This window comes from Giraffa tippelskirchi, chromosome 9 (assembly GCF_054371585.1).
Source record: "Giraffa tippelskirchi isolate mGirTip1 chromosome 9, T2T-mGirTip1v1.2.pri, whole genome shotgun sequence".
Lineage (NCBI taxonomy): Eukaryota > Metazoa > Chordata > Mammalia > Artiodactyla > Giraffidae > Giraffa > Giraffa tippelskirchi.
In genome coordinates this window covers 35,160,560-35,183,353 of record NC_137283.1, presented here as the reverse complement: position 1 = coordinate 35,183,353, position 22,794 = coordinate 35,160,560, and the positions used below count along the sequence as shown (strand labels likewise).

Below are 22,794 nucleotides of genomic sequence, written 5' to 3'. Positions count from 1 at the left end.
TGGCTATCTAGGAATCTTTCTCCAAAATTGGGAGATTAGACCAAGAAAATCATAGCTACCTACACTGAAAAGGCCTTTGAAAACTATTTATGGCAACTGTTATAACTTTAGGTAGAAAATCAAGGCCCAAACTGGGTTTACCTGAGGCTGCAGAGAGAGAAAGTGACTGAGCTGGGACTTAGAACCACTGCACCCTAACTTTTGGTTCATTCTATCATAGTATCTAATGATAGAATGGAGCCCTCTTCATTACATTATTGACCAACAAATGGAGTGCCTTTTTCTTATGTTTATCATACTGTGTTTTTAACAGATGGTGTTATTTGGCAGGTGTCTTTTAAACTATGGCCTGAACTGAAGTGAGATGGCAGCATGCTTTGTTGTTTTGGATTCCCCAAACAGTCCTCACCTTCTTTGGGGAAATAACAGTACAGCTGACCCATAAACAATACTGGTCCATTTATATGCAGATATTTTTAATAATATGTACTATACTACTACATTTATGTGGACTTTCCAGGTGGCTCAGTGGTAAAGAATCTGACTGCCAATGCAGAAGCCACAGGAGCCACAGGTTTGATCCCTGGGTTGGGAAGATCCACTGAAGGAGGAAATAGCAATTAACTGCAGTATTCTTGCCTGGAAAATCCCATGGACAGAGGAGCCTGGTGGGCTACAGTTCACAGAGTCTTAAAGAGTCGGACACAACTGAGCACATGCTCATACTACATCTATGTAGTACAGATTCAACCGATCTGTAGATGTGGACACTTGGATATGGAATTGCTGTTTGGCTGCTAAGTTGCGTCTGATTCTTGTGTAACCCCATGGACTGTGGCCCTCCAGGCTCCTCTGTCCATGGGATTTTTCAGGCAAGAATACTGGAGTAGGTTGCCATTTCTTTATTCAGGGGATATTCCTGACTCAGAGATCAAACCTGTGTCTTCTGCTTGGTCGGCGGATTCTTTATCACCTAGTCAATGGCCGTAAAATTTTATGCAGATTTTTGACTACACAGAGGTTTGGCACCCCCAGCCCCAACCTCCCTGGCATTGTTCAAGGGTCAACCTAACCTAATATACATCTGATCTTAGTGTTCTGTTACCTGGCCAGGAGGTTGGCATGTGACCCATGCTAATGCTATCAGAGACCTTCCGCGGTTTGTTTAAACTTGAAGTCTTTTTCGCTCTGGTCAAGGAACCAACAGCATAAAAGCAGTGAGGCCACTAGTTACTATCAATTCTACTCTGTGAAGAAGCACACTGGCAAAAAACAGAATGAAGCCAACATTCATTGTTTGAATGTCCAAGTTCAAATGTTTGCTCTGCCTCTTCTTACATGACTTCTATAAGCCTCAGCTTCTTCATCTAAATATAGGACTACCAGGGTGAAAATTCAGTTATATGATGTATTAAAAGCACCATTTAGAGTGCTTGATACATAATAAATGCTGAACAAAACAAAGATTGGAAGGTAATTAAGGTTCCTACTATACTTATTTCTACAGATTTTGAATAATTATATTGCTATGTGTTCTTATTCTATTCATGAGGCTCTTGGCAAAGTTAATCTACACCACTCACAGTGGTTTACAAACAGCTGAGCTTTGCTGCACATAGAGTTTGTATAGTAACTAGTCAGGTAAATATGGTGAATAAAGTCTACTCTTGTTAGAGTGTGCTGGGTGGGAGGCAAAGGAGTATCAGGGGTCTTAGTGAGACACAGTCAGCAATTTCAGCTCTCTACCAAAAGTAAAGATGACAGATGGTGGAGAATGTTGTCTTCCAAAACTGGGCCCATCTTCTGTCCTTTGGGGAAACTGTGGCTTGTGTATTTCTACTATAGCCATGACTGTAGCTCAGAAACTCTTTTTGAAAGTAAACTTAAGACACTTTTCCAGCCCAGCTATGAGAGACAACTGCTGGGCTTAAAAGATAGGTGCAATTTTTCATTTACTCAATGACATTTATTTGGTACCTATTGCATGCTTGGTTCTCTCAAAGTAGCTGGAGATAAAGAAGTGATGGATAAATATCCCTACCACTTTTTAAGTCTCCCCTTTTTTGTTATGGAGGTGAAATTCACACATAAAATTATTCATTTAAAAGTGAAAAATTCAGAGGCATTTAGTACACTCACCATGTTGTGCAACCACCACTTCTGTCTAGTTCTAAAACATTTTTATCACCCAAAAGGAAAACTTGTACATGCCAAGTAATTTTTTCCTTCTTTCCCAAACTCTGCCTCTGACAGCCACCAACGTAGGTTCTGTCTCTTTGAATTCTTCCTACAAAAGGAGTCATGCAATGTGTGACCTTTTGTGACTGGCCTTTTTCAGTTAGCACCATGTTTTCAAAGTTCAACTGTGTCGTACCTGCCTCTTTTTAAAGGCCGAATAACATTCCACTGTACACACATATATATATATATATATCACACTGGGTTTATCCATTTCTGCTAATGGACATCTGGGTTCTTTCCACCTTTTGGCTATTGTGTATAGTGCTGCTATGAACTTCTGTGTACATGTACTTGTTCGAGTATTTTTTCCGTTCTTTTGTGTATACACCTTGGAGTGGGACTGCTGCGTCATAAAGTAATTCTATGTTTAACTTTTTAAGAAACTGTCAAACTGTTTTCCAAACTGGCTAAACCTCTTTACGTTCCTACCAGCAATGTATGAGGGTTTCAATTTCTCCATATTTTTCTGACACTTGTTATTTTTTACATTTTTCATTACAGACATCACAGAGGGTGTGAAGTAATGCCTCACTGTGAATTTTATTTTCCCCCATGACTAACAATGTGGAGCATCTTTTCATATGCCTGCTGGCCATTTTTACTTCTTTGGATAAAGGTCTGTACAAATCCTTTGCCTATTTTTAAATAAGTTTTAACAAATCTTTTTGTTGTTGAGCTTAAGTGTTCTTTATAGACCCCTATGAAATGCATGATTTGCAATTACTTTATCCCATTTTATAGGTTGTTTTTTCTTCTCTCTTGATAATGTCCTTTGATGAACAAAGGCTTTTAATTTTATGAAAGTCCAGTTTCTCTACTATTTCTCTCATTGCTCAGTCATATACGAGTCCATGTTCATGGAGATTTAGTCCTATGTCGTCTTCTACGAATTTTGTAAATTTAGCTTTTATGTTTATGTCACTGATGCATTTTTAGTACATGGTGTGAGGTAGGCATCCAACTCCACTCTGTGACAAATGAGTATCTAATACATCTATCATTCTGAAGAAAGGAAATATAATATTATGAACATAGTTAAAAAGTAAATTCCCAAGAAGAGTCTAAGGAGACATGACAACTAAATATAATATGGTACCTAGAAGAGATCAGGTAGCATATTACAAAAGATGGTACGTATTACAATTACATACTATGCAAGGCAATCTACAGATTCAATGCAATCCCTATCTAATTACCATTGGTATTTTTCACAGAACTAGACCAAAAAAATCTTAAAATCTGTATGGAGACTCAAAAGACTCCAAATACCCAAAGCAATCTTGAGAAAGAAAACTAGAGCTGGAGGATTCAGGCTCCCTTACTTCAGCCAATACCACAAAGCTATAGTCATCAATCAGTATGGTACTGGCACAAAAAAAATGGAAATACAGATCAAGGGAACAGGATAGAAAGTCTAAAAATGAATCCACACACCTAGGGTTAATTAATCTATGACATGGAGGCAAGATCCACACAATGTTGGAAAAACAATCTCTTCAACAAATGGGGTGGGGAAACTGGGCAGATACATGTAAAAATATGAAATTAGATCATTCTTTAACACCATACACAAAAATAAGCTCAAAATTGTTTAAAGACCTAAATGTGAGACTGAACGTTATAAATCTCCTAGAGGAAAACATAGGCAGAACACTCTCTGACATAAATTGTAGCAATATCTTTTTCAGTCTGTCTTTCAGAATAAAGGAAATAAAAACAAAAATATACAAATGGAACCTACTGAAATTCAAAAGTGTTTGCATAGCAAAGGAAACAATAAACAGAACAAAAATACAACCCACAGATTGGGAGAAAATATTTGCAAATGATGTGACCAACAAGGGATTAGTCTCCAAAATTTATAAACAGCTCATGAAACTTAACATCATCAAAACAACCCAATCAAGAAATGGACAGAAGACCTACATTTCTCCAAAGAAGATATACAGATGGCCAAAAGGCACATGAAAAGACGCTCAGCATTGATAATTACTATAGAAATGAAAATCAAAACTACAATGCCATGTCATAGCAGTCAAAATGGCTATCATCAAAAAAATTCACAAACAATAAATTCTGGAGAGGTTGTGGAGAGAAGGGAACCCTTCTGCACTACTGGTGGGAAAATAAATTGGTACAGCCACTATGGACAATAGTATGGAATTTCCTTTAAAAACTAAAAATAGAGCTACCATATGACCCTGCAATTCCACTCCTGGGAATATACCCAGAGAAAAACATGGTCTGAAACGATACACGTACTCTACTCTTTGACATATGAATATCTAATACTCAACCATTTTGAAGAAAGAAAACATAATATTATGAACATAGTCAAAAGTAAATTCCCAAGAGAAGTCCAAGGAGACAAGACAACTAAATATAAAATAGTACCTGGATGAGATCCTGTGACAAAAAATAGACACTAGTTCAAAACTAAGGAAACCAGAGTGAAGCATAAATTTTAGTTAACAATAATGCATCAGTCTTGATTTACTGATTGTGACAAATGTACCATATTAAAATAAGAAGCTAATAATAGGGCAAACTGGGTGTAGGGTTTATGGGAACTCTTTGTGCTAGTCTTATAATTTTTCTACAAATCTAAAACTCTTATAAAATAATTTAAAAGTTATTATAAAAGGGTTAAGTGATTGTATTAAAAACAACTGCAATATCTAGGATAAACCTCATGAAAGATGTGCAGGATCTCTACACTGAAAACTATTACACACTGCTGAGAGAAATTTAAAGAGAGCTGGTGAGCTATATCATGCTCATGGATTGGTAGATTCAGTATCGTTAAGATGTCAATGCTGTCACACTTGTTTATGATTTAATGACATCCTAGTCAATGACTTAAAAGAGGAATAAAGTTGGAAGAGTTACAATATCTGATTTTAAACCTATTATAAAGCTCCAATAATCACAACAATACAATATTAACAAAAGTACTGACATAGATCAATGGACCAGAAAACAATCTAGAAAAAAACTAACACACTATGGTAAAATGAATTTTGGGAAAAGTTCCAAGGTAGTTATATGGGAAAGTAAAATTGTTTTCATTAAATATGGTGGGAACACTGGACAGTCATATTAAAAAATAAATTATGTCTACTTCATGCCATAAACCAGAATTCATAAATCCTAAAGCCTAAAGGTAAGCCAAAACTACAGTACTTTAGAATAAAATACAGGATAAAATTTTTGTCACTTTGGAGTAGGAAAACATTTCTTAGACTAAATGTAAATCAAAAAATAATACACTGGGCGTTACTGAAATTAAAACTTTTTGCTCTTCAAAGGACACCATTAGGAAAATGAAAAGGCAGGCTACATATTAGAGGAAAATATTATCAACACATGCCTCTGACAGAGGCCTTGTATCCAGAATATATAATCCAGAATATAGTCAGTCCTTTTAAACTCAGTAATAAGATGACAATTCAATCAAAAAACATAATAAATACTTGAAAAGGTACTTTCTAAAAGAAGATACATAGCTAATAAATACATGAAAAAATACTTAACATCATATTAGCCTTCAGGGCAAAGCACATTAAGACAAATGAGACACCACTGGACAGCAATAAAATGGCTGAAGTTAAAATTTCTAACAACTGCAAGTATTGGCGAGGACATGGAGCAACTGGAACTGTTATACATTGCAGACAGTTGTGTAAATGGTACCTCTTTTTGGGAAAACACTTTGGCAGCTTTTTTTTAAAATGTTAAACACTCTATGACTCAGCAATTTCATTCTTGGGCATTTACCTAATAGAGATTATGACTTAGGTCCACAAAAAAACCTGGACAAGAATATTACAATTGCCTTATTTGTAATAGGCAACAACTGGAAACAATTTAAATGCCCATCAATAGATGAGTGGATAAACACACTGTGGTATATTTATGCAGTGTTATATTAAAAGGTATATTATAGGGACTTCCCTTGTTGTCTAGTGGCTCTTTGTTCCCAATGCAGGGGGCCTGGGTTCCATGCCTGGTTGGGGAACTAAATCTCACATGCTGCAGCTAAAGATCCTGAGTGCCCCAACTAAGACCTGGCCCAGTCAAATAAATAATAAATATTAAAAAATAAAAGGTATATTATAAAATATAAAATGGTATGTTTATAACATATGAAAAACATATATGATGGACATATATTTATTCATATGGAAATAAATGAAATTGGATCTTTACTTAACTCCACACACAAACATGAAATGCACATGGATTAAGACAAAAGCTAAAAGAAAAAATTTTTAATTATTAGAGAAAAACATAGAAGAATATCTTTATAATACTGATATAGGGAAATAAAGAGTTTCTAAATAAGATAAAAAGCTCAAGAAAGAAAAGATTGGTGAATATGATTACATTAAAAATACTTAAATTCATCAAAGCAAATTAAGAATATAAAGAACTGTAACTAGAGAGAAAGAATTTAAAATACAACAAGAATAAAAATCTATATGATAATACAATTTCTACAGATCAATAAGAAATGAATAAATAGTAACATGTATAAAATGAAAACACCTAGTGGCTGATAACCTTATTTAAAAATGTTCAACTTTTTTGAAAAACACAAATTAAAATCCAGTAACATAATCAGTGCTCCTTCTGGCAATAGCCTACTAACAAATTTTAGAAAAATTCTCTCTCTAACAGTAACTACACAAACTCAATATTTTTTAAAAAATCTTGAAAACATTGACAAGACAATATAGTAGGAATTTTAAATTCTAGGACTGGAGAGAGAGTGCAAATCCAAGGAAGGGAGCTTGAAACCTGAATTATGTTTCTCATTAAGAAATTTGTTGATATGAAAGGAACAGTTCAGAGATTCAAACTATTTCTACAGCTTTTCAAAGTCAATGCTCAGCACAAAAAAATTATCAAAACACACAAAAAAATGAGATGACTAATAACCAAGGGCAAATAATAAGTATTAAAAATAGACTCACACAGGATATCCAGATATTCAGACATGGATATTAAAATAATTAAGATGAATAGGTAAAAATATTAATTAATGAAATACAATGGTAAAACAATGGGATCAAGTAGTAACTGGAGAATGGAAAAAGTGTTAACAACTGAAATTAAGAACCCAATCAATGGGATTAATAGAAGTTAGATACTGGTGAAAAGATACAGGGGGAGATAGATCACAAGAATGAAGAGGTGTTATTTCCCAATGTGATTTTGAGGCTAGCATACCCTTTAATCAGAGAAGGCAATGGCAACCCTCTCCAGTACTCTTGCCTGGAAAATCCCATGGACGGAGGAGCCTGGTAGGCTGCAGTCCATGGTGTCGATAGGAGTCAGACACGACTGAGTGACTTCACTTTCACTTTTCACTTTTGTGCATTGGAGAAGGAAATGGCAACCCACTCCAGTGTTCTTGCCTGGAGAATCCCAGGGACGAGGGAGCCTGGTAGGCTGCTGTCTATGGGGTCGCACAGAGTCGGACATGACTGAAGCCACTTAGCAGAAGCAGCAGCAGCAGCAACATACCTTTTAATACCAAAAGCTGCCAATCTTGTTACAGGAAAGTAAACCTATAGGCCAACCTTTTACATGAAAACAGATTTTAAAAATTCTAAGCAAAGTATCAAAATACTGAACTCAGCAATATTCAAAAAGGATACTATACTACAAAAATGCTGAATTTATTCTATGAATGCGTGCTTGGGTTAACATTCAAAAATTAATCAATACAAATCAACATATCATAGCATGAAGGAGAAAATGCATATAATTAACTCAGTAGCTGCATGAAAAGCACTTAAAGTCTATATGCTTTCATGATAAACTATAGCAAACCAGTAATGAAAGGGAACTTCCTTATTCCAATAAATCATTTGTCAAAACTTACAATAATATATTTAATTGAAATACTGAATTTTACCTCAGACCGAGAATAAGACAAATGTGCCTATTATTACCTCTTCTATTTAATGACATACAATTGGTCTTATCCTTTATTCCTATCCTTCAGGAATACTCTTGTATATAGTTTTTCAAATCAACAAAAATGGCCAGACTATTCAAGAGAATAATATAAGTGAAAGTGCTGAACTGGTACTTTATAAAATATGATATTAAACAACAAATGAACTTTTATGGAAGTGCTCACTTTCATTACTCGTCAAACAAATAGAAATTAAAAGCACAATGTGAAACACAGCAGAATAGCTGTGGTAGAGCAAATTGTATTTTCCCTTTGGATAATTATTTGACTGTATCTACTATAATTACACTTACATGTATCTTATGAGCCAGCAGTACCCAACACAAACATATGCTTCAAAAGACATATACATAAATACAGTGTTAAACAAATACTAGAAATAATTCAAATTGTTGAAATAAATAAGTATAAGCAAATTAGGTGTAAACATATCCAAACAAACCATGCAACAATAAATGGTACTGAATTACTGCTTTGTACAACAGAAATGAGTCTCACAAACATCATGTTAAGCAAAAGAATCCAGACACAAAGATATGTATCTTAGGGTACCATTTCACACTAGAATTGTTTGTAATAGCAAGAATCTAAAGATAATCCTGATATCTATAAACAGAAAAATGGATATGCTCTGAAGTACTTACAAAACAGAAGTTTAGAAATATTGAGAATGGACAAGGTAGTATTTCATGCATAAATACATGAAGTAAAAAAAGCAAGGCTTAGAAGAAAATTGGATGGCATGATAATAAACTAACATACTGCTTGGAAAGATCTGTATCTATCTAACAATAAACTCCAAATTCAAAATATTAGTTTTCTTTTATAAAATGTAAGCTTCATGAGTCACGGCTTTTTATCTTTTTTTATTTTACTGTTTTGTAGTGCCCAGAACAGTGCTTGATATGTAATACTCACTTAAATAAATGCTCTTGAATAAATAAATAAATGAGGGGCGAGGGGCTGATACAGGGAGTTGCAATAGATTGGTCGAGTTCAGGTACTTAATCTGGGCAATGCATAGCCAGGGTACAAGTAATAGTATTTCTTATACTATATATACATGAGATGCAGTTTTCTGTATTGTAAAACATAATACTCTTTAAGAATAAAAACATGCTACTTAACTTTCATATTGCAAAGCTACGTAAATATAAAATAGACATCCTTACCCCATATCTCAGACTCAATGTATTCCTGCCTTTGCCTTGGCCCTCAAGGGAGGTAGGAACACTGAGTAAGCGGTGGATGGTAGTCATAGGAAGAGACTCTGAAAGATTGGTTGACATCATATTGTAGGTTAAAAAAGAAGATGAAAAATCAGCACAAATCAAAGTGTACATATTGATACATCCCGCTTTGTGCCTGAGTGGGAGCTAAGGAGTGAAGAATAAAGAAATATAGGTGGGTCCACGTGGGGGGATTTGAGGTCATGGATGAGTTAAGACGATCAGTGTTTCTTTCTTATTTCTTCCCTTTCATCAGCTCCAAAGAGAAGTTTCAAAGTATATGCAAAAGTCTCCTATAAATGAATCAGTACAAAATATCTATACAAGTGTGTCCCCAAAATACTGTCTTGGAAGAGAGGAAACTTGACCAATCTAACTACATGTACTAGTCTGCCAAAACACCATGAAAATCAACTGGAAATCAGTCCTGTTCTTTAGTTTCTTTAAAATTTTTTCTTCTTTCAAAAGCAAGCCATCTGTTTAATCAACCTGGAGGGTGAATGTTCTTATTATTGTGCCCTTTTCCAGCAAATTCTGGCTGAATGCCTATGATGTGCCTAATACCTTATGGATATGTGGAAAGCAGTAAGTTCTAGTTCAAAAGCAGCACAAATACAGAGCAAAGCGTATACCACAACTCACTTCACGAGTTATGAAACTGGGTAATTTCACTCCTTGTCATGTTATCCAGAAATCTACTTTGCTACTATTCAATGTCATATGTATGTTATCCTAAGAACTTTTTATTCATTAGGATAACTTAAGGATGTTACAGAGATAAGTTACCAACTTCGAAAAGATATTTTACAGTAAGTACACAGTCTTCAAAGAACTGCTATAAACATATGTAAAAATGTCTACATATCAGTAACACAAACAATCCAAGAGAAAAATGGATAGAAAATAGGAGTAAACATCTCACAGAGAGAACACATACATACAACAGATGTATGAAGAAATGTTCAATATCATTACTCATCAGGGAAATATAAATGAAGATCACATGAGACACCATTTTCCTGATATATGAGTGGCCAAAATGAAGAAGGCTGACAGTACCAAGAAATAAGAGAGGACGTGGATCTATAGCATTTCATATACATTACTGGTCAGAGGGTAAGTTTGTGCTCTCTCATTAAATTCCAGTTTGGTGTTCTCTCTAAAAGTTATGGATTCACATACTCTATGATATGTGTTCTACAGTGAAATGTTTGTCCATGTCCAACAGGAGGCAAGTATTCAAAGGCTCAGAGCACTGCTGTACACAGTGGCAAAAGCGTGGTGACCACTCAAGTGCCCGCTGATGGGTGAGTGGATGCTTGAACTATGATACAGTCATCAGTGGAAAACAGCAGTCAAACCAAATGAACTACAACAGCATACAACAATAAGATGACTCTCAGCAACATGATATTAAATGAAGAAAACTCCAAGTATTGCCAAAGTGTGATATGCTTTTTATAAAATTAAAAACAAGTAACATAAGAAAATGAGGTTTGGAATATATAGCAGGGTGATTATAGCTAACAATATTATATTATGAATCTGAAAATTGCTTGAGAGTAGATTTTAAAAATCCTTACCACGCAAAAAATTTTGCAACTATGTTTAGTGATTGATGTTAACTAGACTTATTTGGTGACTAACAATACAAACAAGTATTGAATCATTATGTTGTACACCTAAACTAATACAGTGCTATATATCAATTATATCTCAATAAGAAAAGGAAATATATTTTTATTCTGTTTTGATACGCATTTATATGCACTTTTAAAAAGTAGAATATATTTAAAAATTGAATTATTAAATATGTTCCACAATATTAAAAAAATAAAGTTTAGAAATGTACAGGCAAGTGAACTATTTAAATAGGGAATGAGAGAACAGTGATCACTGTATGTAGGATCAGGTACAAGGATGCAGAAGAAAAGAACCCATGTATCATATGGCTAGATGTTGCCTTTTGTGATGATCTTTGCTTCTGTTTTGCACAGTAAATTTGGGGATGCTTATTAAGGCATAAAATAACAAACAAAATAAATACAAATGGGTTATGAAAAGACCATTGATGACTGTGTCATAGAATAAAGATTATAGTTAATGTAATCCTGTGCATCTGAGGTTTATAATAAAACAAACTACTTGTTATAAAGAGCTGCTGCTGCTAAATCACTTCAGTCGTGTCCGACTCTGTGCGACCTCATAGACGGCAGCCCACCAGGCTCTCCCGTCCCTGGGACTGTCCAGGCAAGAACACTGGAGTGGGTTTATAAAGAGCATATAAATGTAAAAAAAAGTAGGATAGTTTTTAAAAGTTTAAATGAGAACATCTGTGCACTGCTTCAAGTCATCCTTTGTACCAGTGTTCTATGCAGTATGGTAACAACTGCCCTGACTTTTGAACAAAGACGGTTTCCAGTTTCTGCTTTCAATAAATTTATGGTTGGTAGAGAAGGTACACAAGCAGGTAGTTACAACAGAGCTAACTAAGTGATAGGATCGTCAAAAAGAAGAGAACACAAAGCAGGAGGTATGAAACAAGCCTGGGCATAGAGGAAGTCATCTTAAGAAGGTGTAAAATCTAACTGTGGAAAGGAAAGGATAGTTTACCTTCTTTCAATGCCCTCCATGGGAAGGAGAGAGACAGAACTTCGGAAATCAACGGGGGTCTCCTCATGAGGGGCCTTGTGAGCTACACGGTGGACTTGGGGCCTTATCTTAAGAGCCGCAGGAAACCATTGAAGAGTTTAAGCCAAGAAGTCACATGATCAGCTTCCTAAACAGTAGGACTACAAGCAGAAAACCTCAGTTAAATTATAGAGGTCGATGCAGCTACCCAGGCAGGCCATGGTAGTGACTGGATGTAACGGCAGTTAGGATAGAAGTAGGCTGAGTAGGGAGTTATTGAGCAGGGAAAATAAGAGGACTCAGAAATTTATTAAATACAACGACCAGATAAGAGGGGCCAGTCAATAGTGATTTCGACTTTAGGTAGTGGGGAGGATGGTGGTGCCAGATGCTGAGACTTAAGAACATGGGAGAAAACACAGTTATCTTCTTTTACAATGCATCTCATTTGGCTCAGCACTGGTTCACAGGGTTTCACAAACCTTTTCACATGAAGCTGACCTTTTCTCAATAAATCATGGGTCACAAACTCTAGAAACACAAAGATCTTCTTTTTGTTTCCAAACACCTGGACAGAGTTGTTAAAGATGCTGTCTCAAGGCACCTCAAAGGAGGAATGCTTAAATAAAAGTTCCTAACTCCATGACCTAACATTACAAAAGCTGCTTCACTTTATTTTCTAAGTCATTCCTGGATTTGTTACTTGCAAGGCTAACTATTGCTGTCACTGACTCCCCAGTTACAAAATGAGGTCAGAGTTCCTCTGTGATTATTTTTCTTCTTTTTAAAAGCAAGATAACTATCTAAGCATGGCTCCACTGAGCAGCGCCTAATAATAGTATTCTGCTTTAGGTACATCATAAAGCAATTGCACATTCTCTTTCCTTTCATATGGTGGGTCATAAATATGTGGTGCGTGCAACATTAATTTCCCAGAGAATGATTGTCAAGATGACATTTTCTGATCAGTGGCAAAATAGGTATGCATGGACCTATATTCATGTAAAGAGTGACTGGCCAGCAGTATGTTCATTTTATAGCTAATTCCCTCAGAAATCTTTAAAGCAAGATAGCCACGGAGTGATGCATTGCCAGGCTGTAAGAAATGTTGGCCCATTACCACTAGATCAGTCCCTAAAGGGTACTGTTAATATTTGGCCTTGGAAAGAAAGTAGTCAATAAAAATCCACATTTAGGGTACTTTATATACTCATGTGCAAGTAGAGGGAAGGCTCAGTGAAGTTGAAATTGTTTACATAGCACATAATAAGGATCATTAATATTAGTTAACAATTCTCATACTGCAGCTGTGTGTTTATGTGGATGTAATATCACAAAGCAGTTAGCAGACTGCAATTTGTTGTTGCTGAGATTAAAGTCTAACTCTGGCTTTGCCATTGAAGAAGCAATGTGACTTCGAGCAAATTATTTAAATTCTCTAAATCTTAGTTTCTTCATTGATAAAATGGACATTATGCCACTTCCTTAGGTTTAATGAGTTAACACATGCAAAGAATTTAAACTGGTAACTGATGTATCTTTAAGCATTCAAAAAAATGGAGATAATGAAGTAAAGCAACATAAATGTATAGTAATGATCCATTGCAGACTAACGACTTGATATCAGACCTAGATGCCTGAGTATAACTAAAACACTGTAAAATACTTAAATTTGTGGATAGCTGATTTTTTTAACATAGTTTGCAGGAAACATAGTATCATACTCCACTGACCCTCTCATGTACATTTTAAAATATTTAAATATGAGGCCTTGATTTTGCTTGCACGTACATATCAAAACTTCTAAAAAGGATAAGAGTAGCTTAGAAGAAAATTCCAGACCCAATAATGGAACATTCTTTTTGGAAATGCTACATCATCAGTGTTCTCATTGACAGGGAGGTTGACATCACAGAATATCCCTAATGATGCTCATCTGCAAAGTGATTCAGAAAAGCCAGACTCTGAATGGGAAGTTCTAGGAAAGACCTCCTCCCATTTGTTTTGTTTATGCTTTCCATTTTATACATGCACAACAGTAATGTCCAATAAAAATATATGTCTAATTAGCTCTGTTTATTAAATAGAGAACTTTCAAATCAATATAAAACAAAAGTTTTATTGATAAAGTGCTGTGTCATAGTTTAACTGCCAGTCTTTTTTATGTTGGCTCATAAATAATGGAACATCTTCCATTATGACAACTTAGTTTTACTGAAATATGGAAAACAATGTAAGAACAGTCAAAAGAATTTAGAAAAATTACAAAACTGAGTTGCTAAGGGAAATTTTATCTGGGTTCAAATCTTAGCTCTTTTATTTTCAGTTACGTTAACTTTGGACAAATGACCATCCATTCCTCTAAGCCTCTTATAAATGGCAGTTGTAAATCACTGGGTAAATTGTGTGGATTAAATTAAATTACACAGATGAAATGTTTAACACTGTACTGTGCAAATATTTCAAGACTGCAACAGATGACTGATACTATTGCTATTATTAATGTAATAATAATGTTTTATTTTTTAAAAAATTGAAATACTTCAGACATTTGTCACAGCATATAATAGAAAGCTATGTATTATATCAATCACCTCCATAAGACAAAAATACCCATTTAAATATATTAATCTAAGTTATAAATTAAGTTTCTATATTTTAAGAATAATAGAAAAATGAATGGGTACCAGATTTCAAAAGTACATTCACTGTGGTCCGGGTTAGAATGCCATTTAAGTTCCCTACTCAAAAATTTAAGTTGGGGAGTTCAAGGACACTACAAAGACAGGTGGCAGTTTTCAAGCTGAAATGGATAAATAGGAAGAATGATTGCTGATCAAAAAAGTCAGGTCATGCATATTAAGAAACAAGGACTAAAAACATCATCGTCACTAACAGGCATTTGAAACATGACTTAATGTGGGAGACTTACAGGCAGATACACTAACCTTCCAATCGGACTATTACATGTATGGACAATTGTGAAGAATGTTACAAGGTATACAGAAGTAGGTATTACTTCATTTGGCAACAGTTAATGAGATGACAGTGTGTCACATGCCTTCCTGATACTCCTCCCTCATTGATTCTCAAATTTAAGATTCCTTTGAAAGAAAAAATGTGGATCTCTGGTATTTTCAAAGACTTTATTATAATACTACTAAAATGTATACATATAAAGCTAGATATGAGCAGATGTAAAGTTAAATAGAATCAGAGGAAAAAATAAAAGTCAAGCCAAGCCAATCCAGTTAAAATTGATTGCGTTTGTTAAATGGAATTGCTGAGCTTGTTCTGTCTGCAAGCCCAGTAACTGCTTGTGACACAAGTCTGATATTGACCTAACAAAGACTCCTTTGAGTTCAACCCGCCTCAAACATCAAATTGGGGGTGATGAGCAATTTTCCTGTCACTTTCCTCCATTTGAACTACTTTACCTTTCACTTGACATGCATTTATTACGTCTGCCTCTATTCTCTTCTTTTCTCTAATAAATATATGTTTCCCTTGTATCATAAACCCAACTGCAAAGAAAGACATCGTAGTAGTTATCTTTTGCTTTGTAACAAACACCACAAAACTCAGTGGCTCACAACAGCAATCATCATTTCTCTCTCATGGGTTCTTTAGGTCAGGAATCCAGCAGGGACTCAGCTGTGTAGTCCTGACTTAGGGGGTATTTCATGAGGTTGTAGTTAGATGGTGGCTGAGGTTGGAAGTCTTTATCACTCGCATATCCAGTAGCTGGGCTTGGAAGACAAACAGCTGGGGCTCCTCTACCAGCATCTATGCAGTATCTTCACTGGATCTCTGTGGTATGATGGCTTTAGGAAAGCCACATTTCTTTTTTCTTTTTTTAAACATTTTTAACTGAAGGATAATTGCTTTACAATATCGGCTTATTTCTGCCATAGATCGCCAATGAATTAGCCATAGGTGTATGTATGCCCCTCCCTCTAGGTTGTTATGAAGCCCCAGTTTGAGTTCCCTGAGTTATACAGCAAATTCCCACTGGCTACCTACTTTACATATGGTAGTGTATTTGCTTCCATGCTACTCTCTCCATTCATCTCACCCTTTCCTTCCTTTCCCCACCCCACCCTTATCTGTAAGTAAGTCTGTTCTCTACATCTGCATCTCCACTGCTGCCCCACAAATAGGTTCATCAGTACCATCTTTCCAGATTCCATTAATACATGATATTTGTTGTTCTCTTTCTGACTTACTTCACTCAGTATAATAGGCTCTAGGTTCATCCACCTCATTAGAACTGACGCAGATGCGTTCCTTTATTGGCTGAGTAATATTCCATTGTGTATATGTACCAGTTTCTTTATGCATTCATCTGTTAATGGATATCTAGGTTGCTTCCAGCTGTTGTATTCTAGCTATTGTAAGTAGTAGTGCAATGAACACTGGGGTACATGCATCTTTTTCAGTTTTGATTTCCTCAGGGTATATGCATAGAAGTGGTATTGCTGGGTCACATGGTGTTTTTATTCCTAGTTTTTTTTTAAGGAATATCCATACTGTCTTCCATAGTGGCTGTATCAATTTTCATTCCCACCAGCAGTTCAGGAGGGTTCCCTTTTCTCCACACCCTCTCCAGCACTTGTTGTTTGTGGATTTTTTGATGATGGCCATTCTGACTGATGTGAGTGATATCTCATTGTATTTTTGATATGCATTTCTCTAATAATGAATGATGCTGAGCATCTTTTCATGTGTTTATTAGACATCTGTATGTTTTCTTTGGAGAAATGTCTGTTTAGGTCTTTTGCCCACTTTTGATTGGGTTATTTGTTTTTCTGGTATTGATTTGTATGAGTTGCTTGTACATTTTGAAAATGAATCTTTTGTCAGTTGTTTCATTTGCTATTGTTTTCTCCCATTCTGAGGGTTTCCTTTTCACTCTGTTTCACTTTTTCTTTGCAAAAGCTTTTAAGTTTAATTAGGTCCCACTTGGGAAAGCCATATTTCTTAAATGGTGCCTCACTGTTTTCCCAGGTGCATGCCCCAAGACAGACAGCCAGGTGGAAGCCATATTGCCCTTTCCAACCTAGCCTTGGGAGTCATGTAAGATCACCTTACCTCATTCTGCTCGTCAGAAGCAAGTCACTAAGTCCTTCCTACATCCAAACGAAGGAAAATTAGAATCTTATTTTTCAAAGGGAGGAGTGTGAGAGAACTTGCAATATATTTTAAAACCTCCAGATATGGACACCATGTGGCCATATTTCATTTAAAAATGTTCATCTGCACAATTCAGTGCACACTTTCATCCCTTTACAAATTTCAGAGGGGAATTCATAGAACCCCAATAAAAGGTAAATCATTTCCTACTAGTCTGTGGACCCCAGTTTGAGGAAAATTGTTATGCTCAGACTACAATACATGGAATGAAGGTTTCCTTAACTCATGGGGTAAGAAAGAATGAACTTCAAGAAATAGGAAGAGAAAAAAAAAATAGTCTTGGGAGAATTTTTTAATGTTTAAGTCAAGAGATGTATAATTTACCTGAGGTAATGAAATCAATTTTTATTTTAAAGTTCACTTTGTGATTGATCCAGGATTAAGAAATCTTTAAAAATGGCCCTTGAAAATCCAATATTCTATACTCTATACTAATGCAAACATTCTGTGTTAAGGACATCAGTTATTAACAAAACATGCCATGGTAGTAACAAGGCAGTTTTCTGATTTCTTTGAGCGCCCATCAAATATCCTTCATAAGATTCAATCTGTTCTTTTTTGACAGAGTTTTGGTTCACTCGTTTATTTTGGTTTTACTATCTCAAAGATTAACAAATAATAATGAATACTTATAAAGTATGGTATTAATTGTGTGCATCTGCATTTACAAGCTCTCAAGAATTTTCTTTAAAATAGAACAAGGTTTGTTAAGACAATAAAAAATTTTACCCTCTCCCTCAAAAAGGAAATAGGAAAACAAGACACACTGGAAAGAGTTTGGCAAACTGGTAAAGCTGAAGAACTTGATGGACGCAAGGATAATTTTATTTCTTTTTAACCTGCCTTTCCCACATATTCTAATAATGGTTAAGAGTCCCCCTCCTTTTGGGAGCCTAAATGTCCATCAACAGATGAATGGATAAAGAATTGATACACACACACACACACACACACACACACACAATGCAATACTACTCAGCCACAAAAAGGAATGAAATAATGCCATTTGCAGCAACATGGATGGACCTAGAGAGTGTCATACTTAATGAAGTAAGTCAGAGAAGGAGAAATATCATATGACATCCCTTATATGTGGAATCTAAAAAGAAATGATACAAATGAACTTATAAAACAATCAGACTTCGAGGACTAGCTTATGGTTGTCAAGGTAAAGGATGCGGGAAAGGGATAGTTAGGGAGTTTGGGATGGACATGTACACACTGCTGTATTGAAAATGGATAACCAACAAGGATCTACTGTATAGCACAGAGAACTACATTCAGTATCTTATGATAAATCATAAAGGAAAAGAAGTTTTAAAAAAGAATGTTTATATATATGTACACCTGAATCACTTTGCTATGTATCAGAAATGAACACAACATTGTAAAACAACTTCAATAAGAAAAGGCCCCCTCCATAAACAGCGAGGACTTGGTGTCAAAGTCCTGCAGTGTTCATTCATTATTTAGTAAATCTTCACTATAACACATAACACCTTTCCAGTTCCTGGGGATCTGTGAGTAAGAGTAATGCAATCAATTCTCATGGGTATTATGGGTCTAATAGGGAAGACAGGCATTAAGTAAATCATCATAAAAGTAATAAATGCTTTTGTATACAAAAAGGAAACCATAAAGTGCTAACGGAATGCCAACTTAGTCTGGGGAAAGAGCCTGGAATACGAAACAATATGTAAACAAACATTCAGAAAATGAGAAGGAGATCAGCAGATGGGGAGATGAGGAGATGAGTTTTCTGGCTTTTTCTGTATTTGCTATCAGCCACTGTAATATCTTTCACTTCAAACATTACACAATAAGTTGTGGCTACCACTGAAATAAATTTCTGGCCCATAAAAGAATGTTGTTGTTGGATGCATATCAGTTAATATTTAAGAATTACTTGGTGATCTGCAAATCCTAGGAAGGCAAAACAGGGGTGTGGATATTTAAATGGCCTGGGTGAGTCTTCTGCAAACCATCATCTCATGGAGGCAGGTCACTGAGACCTAGATGGTTTTTAGACTAGCTAGCAGTGCACAATGGTTGACTCCAGCTGGGCATTCTGTGCATCAGAGCCTCCCTTCCACTAACAATTTATTTCTCCATCTTTGCTGGTGAGAAGGGTGAGAAAGAACAGCTTACCTCCTATTGACTTCAAAAGGAGTCTGAGCCTGACATCTTTGCAGCTGGCAAGCGTTGCTTTCCTGGTATTTCCCATTTGTTTATCAGTGGAGCTCCTGTGACTTGAGGGATGCCCCTGTCAATCCAAAAAGAAACAAAGGAAGTGAGAGAGGGGGTAAGACTCTTCTTGCCTCTGACAATTCAGGTTCCCTGAATGCCTCATCTCTACAGGGACGTTTTCTCTTAACAAACACTTAGAAGGGCATGAAAAGACCTCTACAGAGACTCCAAATCTTGCAGCTGAGCTTTCTTCTTTCTGAACCCTGCATTCTGTCTGAGACACACTTGGCATGATTAGCTCTTAGGCTCAGATGGTAAAGAATCCACCTGTAATGCAGGAGACCTGGTTTTGATCCCTGGGTTGGGGAGATTCTCTGGAGAAGGGAATGGCAACCCACTCCAGTATGCTTTCCTGGAGAATTCCATGGACAGGAGCGCTTGGCAGGCTACAGTCCATGGAGTCGCAGAGTCAGACATGACTGAATGACTAACACTTTCACATCTCATATTTGAGATAGCAATGTTATCATAGATGTCACCTGTAGTTCAGCTATGAAGCTTCCGTTATGTGGAGGGTAACAGCTTGTGTGATGGTTTCTGTGCTCACGAAGGGCGCATGTTAGCTCGATCCATGAAGCAGGGCACCCAAGGTTGGTACTCTGGGACAATACAGAGAGACAGGTGGGGAGGGATGTGGGATGGGGGTTCAGGATGGGGGGGGACACATGTATACCCATGGCCAATTCATGTTGATATACGGCAAAAGCATCGCAATATTGTAAAGCAATTATCCTCTAATTAAAGTAAATTAATTTAAAAAATAAATAAACTGATGCCCAGGAAAGAAAAAAATAAAAACTACTTAACAGGGACTTCCCTGGCAGTCCAGTGGTCAAGAATTCAGCTTCCAATGTAGGTTTGATCCACACTGTAGGGGTGTGGGTTCGTTCCCTGGACGGGGAGCTAAGATACCACATGTCTCATGGCCCAAAAACTAAAACATAAAACACAAACAGTACTGTAAGAAATTCAATACAAAGACTTTAAAACTGATCCACATCAAAAAAAAAAAAAAAAAGTCTTAAACAAAAAGTTACCTAACTGAGGGAGTGAGGTGGCTAATGAGAATGAAGGCCAGTCACAGAGACAGACATTAACCCTTTAATTACTGAATTACTGGGAAGGTCCAGGAGTCCCGAGGGCAGAGGGAAATAGTCTCAGGGTGGTACAACTTGCTCACTCTTCTGGACATATTTTAGAATTTTAACAACCAGTGTCTGTTGAGTAACTTGATATTTGGTGCAGTGTATACATCCTAGAAGGACAGGTGTGCACTCCAACAGAACCTGGGCATCAGGGCTGGATTTCAGTGCCTGATTCTTTAACTATGTGAATTTCAGGAAGTCGCTTATCTCCTTCAGTCTGTTTTTCTATCAGGTTACACAATAGCTTCCTTCTGGTCCTAACATTCATTTCCACTATTTCTGAAGCCATGGTCCAGGCATTATTTTTAATTCTTTAACACACCATAATGTGTTGTGATTGAGAGCCTGGGTCTTACTACTTGGGTTAAATTTTCCTCAGTGATCCCAGGTTTACTCTGTAAGTTTTCTTGGTTCCATTTCTTCAAATGTGAAAAGGTGAGTATAATCAATCTATCATATAGGGGTGTAGTAGATGAGGGTTACAAGGGATAATGCAAGAAGAGAATTTAGAACCATGCTTGGGTACAGAAGCACTCAAAAGATGTTACTTTTTTATTATATTATGGCCAGAGTGGAGCAAAGAACTACAGAGTGTTTGTATTTATCCTTCAAACCCATCCATGAACTGCAAGGTTATTTTTCAAGTCCAAGCTGCCTTAGCTCTTGAGCTGTACTCCTAGTGTTAATGGCACATTGAATGTGAAGGGGAGAGGGGACATGGGCCATGTCTTCAGAACGTGTTCCAGGCATGGCCAAGGGCCCATTCTCTGATGTCTCAATCTGTTCAGGAGGACTCTGCCACGTGCCAACTTTTGCTAAACCACTAAAAGATTTAGAGTTTATGGTGAAAGGAGATGTTTAACAAAGGAGAATTTTTCCTTTTGTTGGGATGTGGAAGAGGTATTTCAAGGGCTCTTCCTTTCAGAAGTTATCTTTTTCCATCCGGCAGTCTGATTAGGTGGAGGGAAGTGATGGAGGCTCTGGATAGTACATCTCCCAGATAGGATTTTCCTACTCCATTCTAATCTGAAGGATATGGACATATGAAAGTAAAGAGTCACAATTTCAATATATGGTACTGATAATAAAGCTCCCGTCCCCCAATGAATCTATCAGTGAATTTTAATTGGTGATAAGGTGGTTGAAATCCAGGGAATTTAGAGCCGACTCATTGAAGGGTCCAGGAAACATGCTGACTCCAAGCTTCAGGTTCAAGTTGCTCAAATATTTCCACCAAGACTTGTTCTCTGTCCATCTTTCAGCTCAGTTTTCTTCTATTCTGGCTTTATTTTCAATGAGACTTTTCCCAAGTGGTGGCTCCTTAATCCACCAGTAACTCGAGGGTTAGGTTTTGCCAATTTCTCAACCCCAGCAGGTAAACAGCACTTCTTTCCAATCATGCCAGCAAAATCCCAGGTAGGAATCTTAGGGGTCCAGCTTGACTTATGTGCCTGTCTCTGGATTCACTGAGGCCAAGGGAAACAACACTCTGACTGGGCACAGGCCACAGACCATTTTCTCAAGCCAAGGGAAATATTCAAACTTCACACACTAAGAATAAGCTGAAGGCTGGTTGCCACAAAGAAGACTGGAGTGTTGTTCTCAAAAAAAGGCAGCCAAAAAACCCAACAGATTCCATTCCGAACAAGGATTTAGAATGCAGAAAGCCATCCACACACACACATGCCCACAGATGTTTACCTGGACACTGTAATGAAAGAGCTGAAAAAAATCAGGTGTTAATGTTAATGAATCATTTTGCTGTTTCCTTTTCTTCAGCAAAGTTTTGGAGGCTCATTCATCCAGCAAAGCCTCACCTCTATAGAGCCTTCCCTCTGTGCCTGGTGCTGACGTGGAACCTAAGGACCAGGAAAGAGCAGGATGTTCCGGCTAGAAGCTCCTAGCCAGAACATGCCACACACTTGTACTGCTCTCCAGCATGGATTTCTATATCCCACCATTCTTCTCAAGTAACCACAGACTGGCTTATTTCCCTCTGAATGCTGAGGGCTCCATCTACAAGTTCCTTTGCTGGAAGGCATATTAGGAAATGGGATGTCCTGTCAGAGACACACACAAGCAATCTGAACTGCATGGCCTTAGGTAAACCCCACTAGGTCTC

At 36.6% G+C, this 22,794-nt stretch overlaps 1 protein-coding gene across 6 annotated transcripts in view; it reads left to right on the top strand.

The window, feature by feature from the left end:
* The window catches only part of LOC145519792 (uncharacterized), a 256,509-nt gene that overhangs the window by 103,675 nt on the left and 130,040 nt on the right, over positions 1-22,794 (top strand). For 3 of the 6 annotated variants that reach the window (XR_014063919.1, XR_014063918.1, XR_014063920.1), the window contains exon 2: positions 2,743-2,857. The exons of 2 other annotated variants lie outside the window; for them this stretch is intronic. The gene's annotated coding sequence lies outside the window, so the exon portion shown is untranslated. Of the gene's footprint in view, positions 1-2,742; positions 4,386-22,794 lie in introns of those variants that run through there. One more of the 6 variants, XR_014063917.1, reaches the window with a different exon arrangement.